General features: G+C 40.5%; 1 protein-coding gene across 1 annotated transcript in view; it reads left to right on the top strand.

Annotated features, from left to right (window-relative positions):
• Positions 1 to 1,824: 1,824 nt before the first annotated feature.
• Positions 1,825 to 10,255, top strand: part of LOC120412725 (serine-rich adhesin for platelets) — a 192,680-nt gene continuing 184,249 nt past the window's right edge. The window contains exon 1 of the mRNA XM_039573312.2: positions 1,825 to 2,094. The gene's annotated coding sequence lies outside the window, so the exon portion shown is untranslated. The remainder of the gene's footprint in view (positions 2,095 to 10,255) is intronic.

The raw sequence follows: 10,255 nt of genomic DNA, 5'->3' as shown, positions 1-10,255 counted from the left end.
TAACACATCTGTATCAGCCACAAACAGAAAATAATTCTACTAGATGTACGGAATATGCGCAGCTCCGATATCATATCCGATCATCATATCGTAGCTCCCGCGGCACCAGAGAAATGTCGAAGATAACATACTGCGGACTCTGAGAAAGACAATGGAGACATGCACCTCTTCTATGACATCTTGCAAAGGTTTTGTGGTGCTAGGACGAATAAACTTATTTCGGTGAAGGACAGAAGCGTTCAGTTGATAACTAATCAGGTTGACCAGCTGTATCGTTAGTTCGAGCAATTTGAGCAGCTCCTGCAAATCCTGCATGTACGTTCAAGCCCCCAGTACCATCCGCCAAATGTTAGGCGGATAAACCGGATGAACTCTAGTTCACTTACCATAAGAAAGACTGAATAAGCCGTGAGACGTATGAAGTCCGGAAAAGCGCCAGGGTTTGATCGCAGAAATTCTCAAGGCTGACGTCCTGTTGTCAGCTCGGATGCTGTATCGACTGTTCACCAAAATCTGGGACACCGCGGCATTTGGTGAAAGTTCCGAAGAAGGGGGATCTCACCAACTGCGACAACTGGCGTGGCATCGTGTTGCTGTGCATAACTTTGAAAGTTCTCTTAAAGGTGATTTTGTGCAGGATTATATCGAAGATCGACGAGTCATTTCGATGGTAGCAAGCAGGGTTCCGCAATGGCTGATCATTCGTGGATCATCCTTTAACAAGTCAACGAACTCCAGGATTATCTTCATCTGGTTTTCGTTGATTATGAAAAAGCGTTTGACCGTCTCGACAACGCAAACGGGGTCTTGTCTGACTCAATCCGAGTTGCAGCCGGGGTGAGACAAGGATGCATTCTGTTACCACTGCTGTTTCTCGTCGTCATCGATGAAGTGTTAGGTGAAACGTTGGACCGTGTGCAAAACCGTGGGCTGCAGTGGCTAGTTAAGATGAAGCATCTCAACGACCTCGACTTAGCGAATATCATTGTGCTGTTCTCACAGAGAGGAAACGACATGCAGAACACGCTGGACGATCTACCTGCATAGTCCTCGGCGGCAAGGCTGAAAGTCAATGTCTAGTAGACGAAGTCGATGGCATTGAACACGGAAAGCGCTCATGGCTTAGCTGCAAAGAAGTTGAGAAGGTCGACACTTTCCATTACCTTGGTAGCCAGATTGCGTAAGATGGTGGTAGCAAGCTCGACATATGCAAGCAAATCAAGAAGGCCAGAGGTGCATTCATAGGGCATCGCACTTTGTAGCGATCTAATCAAATCAGCTTTCATACCAAACCACGGATATTAAACTCAAACGTCAAGTCCCTGTAGCTTTACAGGAGTGAGTTCCACCCAATGCTTACCTTACCTCAGCGAAGAAGTAGAGCAGCAGCAACTTGATTACATCGAGCATCAATGAACCTTCAACTGAAGATTTGAACGGCTAACAACTTCAACACAACGGTTGTTTAAGCATATGCTGTGAAGATCCATGAAGTTAGAACGTATTTGCCATAAACGAAAGCTTCCACGCCTCACCATAAAAAGCTTCAGACGGTGTAGTCAGGTCAAGCTTCCACGTGCCACTCGCCGCTGAGTTACCCGTCTGGTAACTCACTCTCCCCGCACAATCGCCATACACTCTTCACACAGCAGAGAGAATCCACCATCGCGCACGCTGCCAGCTTGCTTCGGTCGCGCACGCGAGTACCCCTTCACGGTGTAATCACCCGGTGTATCGTGAGAGAGCGAGTGCCCCCACGTCGTCGTCGCAGGTCTCGCCGTCGGCAGTCGATGGTCCCCACAACCAACCAGCACAGTCTGGCGTGCTAGCCCGGTCTAACGTCGTCGTCCCAAGTCAAAGAGTCGTGTGTCGAAACACAACAACGGTGCCCCGTTGTTTGAGGCCAGCAGTTCGCCGGAGTTCTACGGTGCTGTTAGTTAGATGCTTGCTTGCAAGATTCGATCAGGTGGAAGAAAGTGACGCGTGAGAGTTCTGGACGTTCTATGTGGAGGTGGCAAGTTCCGGGGATCAGTGAAAGTGAGGAAGATATCCCATTGGAAGACTTGGCGAGTCCAAGGATAGTGCTCAAGCGGGGTAAGAAGGACGTTCCTTTGTCTGTCTGTGCTCGCAGGACATCTTGGATGTCCTCAATTCCAGCGAGGCCGTCTGGCCATCGCATAGCTATAGACGTGGGACTCTACTACAGTCGTCCCGAGCGTAGGGACGACGGGGGGTTTACGTCCTTTAATGAGGTCTTGCGCGAGGATACGACGAGGGAGTATGTGCTCTAGAAAGTAAAAAATAGATGTGTGTTGTATACGATCGGCACCAATACAGCAACGGAGTTCCGGTAGTCCGTAAGGACAGGTGGAGTACGGTGTCTACTACTGTTTGGTAGCGGTGCAACGTAGACAGAATCCCACCAGGACGAAGGGGACTAGCGCTAGCAGTTTTCCAATTGGGACCTCGTTTTTGTTTGTGGGAACTCCCTAGTATAAGTGAGCTTTTCCAGCGGTTGGTATTGTATTGGTGTGGTCAGAACTAGGATTGTGGGTGGGTGGCTAGGAGGAAAATCGGATTTTCTCCACCACAACGCACACACACGCTCAGAAGCATTCGGAGGGATGATATAGGAGGGTTGTCCGCGACCTGCTTGTGTGTTAGTGCGAGAGTTTCGGATGCCGGTCTATCATTGAGAAGAACGCCAGGAGGAGGTTAGGATCGGGGAAATTATTTGCGCAGTTCTTGGTCGAAATTTCTCTACACACTCTCTTGAGGAAGGGTCGTTCGCGAGGGGTTGGAAGATGTGCAAAACTGAAGAAACAGGAGGGTGAGCAACGGATCGAAACCAAAACAGAGCGACTAGCGAAGAAATACACAAACGTAAGAAGTCTTGATGTGAGGAAACGCTAGTTGAGATGGATTAGACAGCTCGTATCGTGGCAAGCCATCAAGATAATGCTGCCGGAATGTCTATTACCGATTAATTTAAGTTAGTCGAAGAACCTGAGAGGAAGTTGGGCTTCCACCATCATGGAAGAACGCAAATTTGCATCGAAATGAGCAGGTTATGTAATCGCTAGAAGAGAGCGAATCTTGGTTGTGAAAGTGTGAAATGTTGTTGGTAATAATAACAAAAAAATAGCATTTTCAACTTTTTGAACTGTTGAGATCAAGACGTCCTTTGTTGATAATAGCTCAAACTTTTGTAAGATGTGCTAAACGTCAAAACTGCCAAATTCCCGATTGACAGCCAACCCAACAGATTGAAACTGAGTCGTCACCCTGCACCAAATTGAAACTCCCCAAAAGATATGAGGAATGTGCGTGTAAATATACATTTAAAAGTGTGTTTTTTCTTCGTCAACTTTTTCGGGTGGAAAGGTCAGCGGGAAGTGCAGGGGGAGGGGTAGGCCTAATTTTGCGACAGATATACACAGACTCGGGCAGGGCAGGGCAGACAGACTGACCGCGCGCGAGGGATCCGGACAGGGTGTGTGTGTGTGTGTGCGTAACCGAGATGGAAATGAATCGCGCTCTAAACTGAGCGCTCTGAAACTGAGAGTGATGTTTGAAGAGTGCGTGTCGCGACGACACGCAAATGTTGATATTGCTTATAGAAAAGATAAAAGAGTAATTTTGGATGGGGAGACTTGGATAAACAAGAACACATTGTTTGAATACTGATACTTATTTAGGTTGTCCAAATTTATAAATAAAATGTTTTTGTTTTGTTCCATTTTTTTATGGTGATGCTGCTCGAAATCTTATTATTTTTCGATTATTTTTTTCCAATGACTTATAGAGTGTCCATACAGAAATTGTATGTAAATTTTCAGCGAGCGAATTGTTGATATTTAGAGAATGGATTTGTTATTGATTTGGTGTCTTCGGCAATTTGTTTGCAGAATTATTCAGGAATTTCTATGGGTTTAGGTGATTTTTTCAAAGAAACACGAAATATGGCCAAAAATCATTGTTAAGACACTTTGTCTCAAATCTGAGAACAGATTCAGATTCAGCGGACTAAATAAACCCTCTACAGCTCAACCCCGCCTTTGGACGGGCTTAGATCTATAAATATAATAGGGCAAATACAACCAAAAACAAACATAAAGTAAACAAGATAAATGCTAATTAAAAAACTAAAAATAAAACAAGAGAAGTAAAACGAAAGTTACCTCCTAAACACGAAAAAAAAAAACAATTGGTCAGTAGATGTTAAAGATACAGTTATTCATATTTTGAATTTCTTCACACTTAACACTTCTCTACACATACACCTTTCCGTTGCCCTCTAAAATTTAACCCTGAATTACAATTAAAAAAAAAGTGGGCTTGAGGGTTTGCTTTAATGATTTCTATTATATTATGGGAGCTGGGGGAAAGACGGCCAACCCACTATTTTACAAACTATACTAATGAATATTACTAAAATGTTTAGCAATACTGTTCCTTATGCTAAATAATGCACATGTAGTCACCTTTGCCAAATCTATTGTTTGAAATTTATATTATTTATAATATCTCAAAATAAACAAATAATTTTTCAACTTGATGTAATTTTCATGAATTACAGCTTTTATCAGGTAACAATATGTTTTTCTTTCTTTAAATATTTTTTCATGTCATATTGAAGTTTTCCCTAGATTATGTCCCTCGGAAAAGTTTTTTTTTTCCATTTTTGCATAAGAGTTTAATAACAGTATCATAACAAAATTTGTTATTGGTCTGATATGGGTTGAAAGCCAAAACAACATTTCTTGTTATGGAAAAATAACTCCAACTGTTATTGGGATGATCGGATTAGTTGTTAAAATAACAACAAATAATAAAAAAGATTTGTTCGAAGCATAACCAAAAATTTCATTAGTCTGTTATTACAATAACAATCCAATAACAGAAAAATCATAACGACGAATAACAAAACTTGTTATAAATAACATAAAATGTTATTGGCCTAGTATTTTCAAATACCAAAAAATGTTATTCTCACGTTATTTCCGTCTGCTCGGGTAAGGAAAAGCATTAACTACTGTTTCGACATTATTCCTTACTATCACAGTAAATCTCATCACAGCAAAAATCATTGAATAGTATGAAATCCTTTCAAACTTTGCATAATAACTGATAATTTAATATTATTTACATAATTTTGATTTACTTATTCCAATCAAAATACACACACTAATTATTTTGCATCAAGTTGTGTATGTTTTGTTGTAAAAAATCACAGTTTTTCATGAAATGTGGTCGCAATAATATGAAATTCACAATGCAAAAATATAAAATTTGTTGAACAGCATTTTTCTTCACATTTTAAACTTGATTTTTTCAACAAAAATAGTTATGATTTTCAGAGAAGTTAATTATAGCACTGGCCATCTTACCCCGCGTATTTCGTTAATATACGATTTCAATTATATTTTTAAAATTGCTGAAAAGTATTGAACATTGTTTTTTCGATCAAGTAATTTATGTCATTTCTATAATGTAGAACAATATGTAAATAATATGAGATCAAAATAATCTGTTGTGTAAATTTTATGAGACTTCTCCCTTAGGGTGGCCGTCTTACCCCCATATCCCCTAGTCGTAGAAGGCGCATATTGTGTGAGGAAACAACTTTCCGATCAACTTTCTTGTCGAGAAAAAATATCCATAAAATATTCCTAAAATGTTACGTTTTCTAAAACACCGTAATCGTGAACATTCATAATTTTCAACCAAGCTGAAAGTTGCCAGTTGGTTGCCCCTTTCCATTAGCTAAAAAATTGTACTTTTTAAGGAGATTTGGTGTGTTCAAAAGAGTTGTTTTTGAACACACCAAATCTCCTTAAAAACTACATTTTTGCCTTCCTCACCTCACTGAGGCAAGGCTATAAAATCACTCAAAAATTGAACTTTTTAAATAAGCCTTCTAGATATACCTTTACGTATACATATCGGCTCAGAATCAAATTCTGAGCAAATGTCTGTGCGTGTGGATGGACGTAGAATTTTTTTTCTCACTCACTTTTCTCGGAACTGGCCCTACCGATTTTGTCCGGATCTATGTTTTTAGATTCGCCTTCAGGTCCTTTAAGTCTTTTTTTAATTTCATCCGGTTTGGTGCAGTACTTCAAAAGTTATGTTAGAAAAACTGTTTTGGTTGATACTAAAAAGGGTCATTATTTACATAATTTGAAAGCTCCGGCGGATAGCTGTCGGAACTTTCCGCTCAGTGCACGCCGTTCACGCACACAAATACTGCAGTGCTTTCAAATGAATAATAAAAATGTATCATAGATGGCAGCACTCAGATGTATAGTGTCTTTACTAAGTAAGCGTTAGCCAAAGCTTTCAGGAGGAAGGCAGCAACCACCTTCTGGTGGATTAAGTAACGTTTTTTTCGTTAATTCCAAAGCTTGATGATTTAAAAAATTATATGGAAACAGTCCAGACTCGATTGTCCGCAGTCGACCCGAGCATGGGTAAATAACAAGGAAAATGCGTAATAATACCTTTCTCTGGTATCAATACAAAATTTTGGAACTCCTGGACCCTTTCAAATTTGTCTTAAGGATTATACAAGAGCAGAATGTGGTATCATACCAATCTAAGGTATTGTTTTGATATTGCAAAATTGCAGAATTTGTCAATGGTCGAACACCAAATTTTGGTATTCTTTAGGTATTACAGTATTTTATCAAATTCCTCTGAAACTATGGGAAAATTTTGACAAAATAATTAATTTTGCGCTAAAATGATGTCTCAAAGCGAATGCCTTCATTGAAAACCGGAAATTTCAATCATGATTTTAAACATTTTTGATATACACCCTGAAGAAATGACTTGAAATTGTAGAAAATTTTCTTATTCAGGATAGCACATTTTGATATTGAAAGGTTTCATCAAATTCCTCTGAAATTATGGGATTTTTTTTTATATACCCACTAAGATTTTTTTTTTAAAACGTTGAAAATTCTTTAAGCCGGGATAACCAAATACTTTGAAAAACGAGTTAGTGGACAGATTATTGAATTTTATAGAATTTCAATCCAGTTTCATTTTAATGAAACTTATTTTTTCTAGTTATGACCGATTCTTAGCGAAGCTACACCAAAATATCACATTTTTCAATTTTCAATATGATTTTTAATATGAAAAAAAATATTTTTATTATGATGCAATAATTGCAATGTGCTTTAAATGCGTTTTCTTACCTTAAAAGCAAAGAACATTGACCAAAAGTGGTCTGCAAGCCATTGTACGGGAGAGGAGTTTTTTCATAAATCGGCTCCTTTCGTTGTCCCGTCACGAAAAGAAATGGGTGGCAAAAACTCAAATTTCATCCAATTCTTTCAGTTCAAGGAGCAAAAGATTCGTTTTTTAATTTGTGATAATGTGTAGAAGAGCAAAAGTTTTTAAAAATCAAACTGGCAAAACTGTAGCGATTTTTGTAGTGTGCCTTTTAAAAGTCCAGTTTTACGATGTTGTCCCGTCACGCTACATTTTTATTTCAGGGGAAGCACAGGTACTATATGGTTCATTCTGCATGATATTTCTTTGTAGGAAAATCAATTATCTTTCCAAATCAAGGGGCTGGAAACTCTAATATTACTTAAGAATACTGAGTATACTAATGATATCACTACTCGACAAAACAAAACTTGTGTCAAGGGATTGACGATATCTCATCGGTTCCTCAGAGAAAAGGCATCCCCGAATCCGATGCAATCGACAGAATTTGATTTTATGTCCACGCGGACTGACGAGAAGCTGGTAAATTTTTTAACATAAAAAAATCGAACAATTTAAAAAAAACTTGCGTCTCCTCCCAACTATATGAGCCATCTACAAAAATATGGAGGCGCCTGGTGCATAGCCATTTCCTTTAAGCACAACGGAAACAACCAATACAAATGTATAAAAAAGTTGTCAAGTTCGGGGGGTCCACAGCTAGCATTTTTTGTACGATTATAAAAATAAATATTAAAAGTTTAAAATTAAAATATTTGAAAAACATTTTTTTTAAATATATTTGTTTACTAAAATTTTATGTTTCTCAAAGGTCTATGGGTACTTCGGGATGTCCATGGTAATCCAAGGACTCCCTAGAGTTAAGATCTATGAGTCTACCGCCGTAACAAGCAAGAGGTCGTCGGATTTTGACCCCGGATTATGTGCGTATAGCATCAGTGGATATGGTAGACTACTATATGAATGTAATGGGATGTACATGGTCATCCAAGGACTCCCTGGAGTTAAGATCTACGAGTCTACCGCCGTAACAAGCAAGAGGTCGTCGGATTTTGACCCCGGATCATGTGAGTATAGCATCAGTGGATATGGTAGACTACTATATGAATGTAATGGGATGTACATGGTCATCCAAGGACTCCCTGGAGTTAAGATCTATGAGTCTACCGCCGTAACAAGCAAGAGGTCGTCGGATTTTGACCCCGGATTATGTGCGTATAGCATCAGTGGATATGGTAGACTACTATATGAATGTAATGGGATGTACATGGTCATCCAAGGACTCCCTGGAGTTAAGATCTACGAGTCTACCGCCGTAACAAGCAAGAGGTCGTCGGATTTTGACCCTGGATCATGTGCGTATAGCACCAGTGGATATGGTAGACTACTATATGAATGTAATGGGATGTACATGGTCATCCAAGGACTCCCTGGAGTTAAGATCTACGAGTCTACCGCCGTAACAAGCAAGAGGTCGTCGGATTTTGACCCCGGGTCATGTGCGTATAGCATCAGTGGATATGGTAGACTACTATATGAATGTAATGGGATGTACATGGTCATCCAAGGACTCCCTGGAGTTAAGATCTACGAGTCTACCGCCGTAACAAGCAAGAGGTCGTCGGATTTTGACCCCGGATCATGTGAGTATAGCATCAGTGGATATGGTAGACTACTATATGAATGTAATGGGATGTACATGGTCATCCAAGGACTCCCTGGAGTTAAGATCTACGAGTCTACCGCCGTAACAAGCAAGAGGTCGTCGGATTTTGACCCTGGATCATGTGCGTATAGCACCAGTGGATATGGTAGACTACTATATGAATGTAATGGGATGTCCATGGTCATCCAAGGACTCCCTGGAGTTAAGATCTATGAGTCTACCGCCGTAACAAGCAAGAGGTCGTCGGATTTTGACCCCGGATTATGTGCGTATAGCATCAGTGGATATGGTAGACTACTATATGAATGTAATGGGATGTACATGGTCATCCAAGGACTCCCTGGAGTTAAGATCTACGAGTCTACCGCCGTAACAAGCAAGAGGTCGTCGGATTTTGACCCTGGATCATGTGCGTATAGCACCAGTGGATATGGTAGACTACTATATGAATGTAATGGGATGTACATGGTCATCCAAGGACTCCCTGGAGTTAAGATCTACGAGTCTACCGCCGTAACAAGCAAGAGGTCGTCGGATTTTGACCCTGGATCATGTGCGTATAGCACCAGTGGATATGGTAGACTACTATATGAATGTAATGGGATGTCCATGGTCATCCAAGGACTCCCTGGAGTTAAGATCTATGAGTCTACCGCCGTAACAAGCAAGAGGTCGTCGGATTTTGACCCCGGATTATGTGCGTATAGCATCAGTGGATATGGTAGACTACTATATGAATGTAATGGGATGTACATGGTCATCCAAGGACTCCCTGGAGTTAAGATCTACGAGTCTACCGCCGTAACAAGCAAGAGGTCGTCGGATTTTGACCCTGGATCATGTGCGTATAGCACCAGTGGATATGGTAGACTACTATATGAATGTAATGGGATGTACATGGTCATCCAAGGACTCCCTGGAGTTAAGATCTACGAGTCTACCGCCGTAACAAGCAAGAGGTCGTCGGATTTTGACCCCGGATCATGTGAGTATAGCATCAGTGGATATGGTAGACTACTATATGAATGTAATGGGATGTCCATGGTCATCCAAGGACTCCCTGGAGTTAAGATCTACGAGTCTACCGCCGTAACAAGCAAGAGGTCGTCGGATTTTGACCCCAGATCATGTGAGTATAGCATCAGTGGATATGGTAGACTACTATATGAATGTAATGGGATGTACATGGTCATCCAAGGACTCCCTGGAGTTAAGATCTATGAGTCTACCGCCGTAACAAGCAAGAGGTCGTCGGATTTTGACCCCGGATCATGTGCGTATAGCATCAGTGGATATGGTAGACTACTATATGAATGTAATGGGATGTCCATGGTCATCCAAGGACTC

The sequence above is a fragment of the Culex pipiens genome, chromosome 1 (assembly GCF_016801865.2).
Source record: "Culex pipiens pallens isolate TS chromosome 1, TS_CPP_V2, whole genome shotgun sequence".
In the NCBI taxonomy this organism is placed as follows: Eukaryota; Metazoa; Arthropoda; class Insecta; order Diptera; family Culicidae; genus Culex; species Culex pipiens.
Note: the sequence above shows the minus strand (reverse complement) of the source record. Positions and strands in the feature narration are given on the sequence as shown.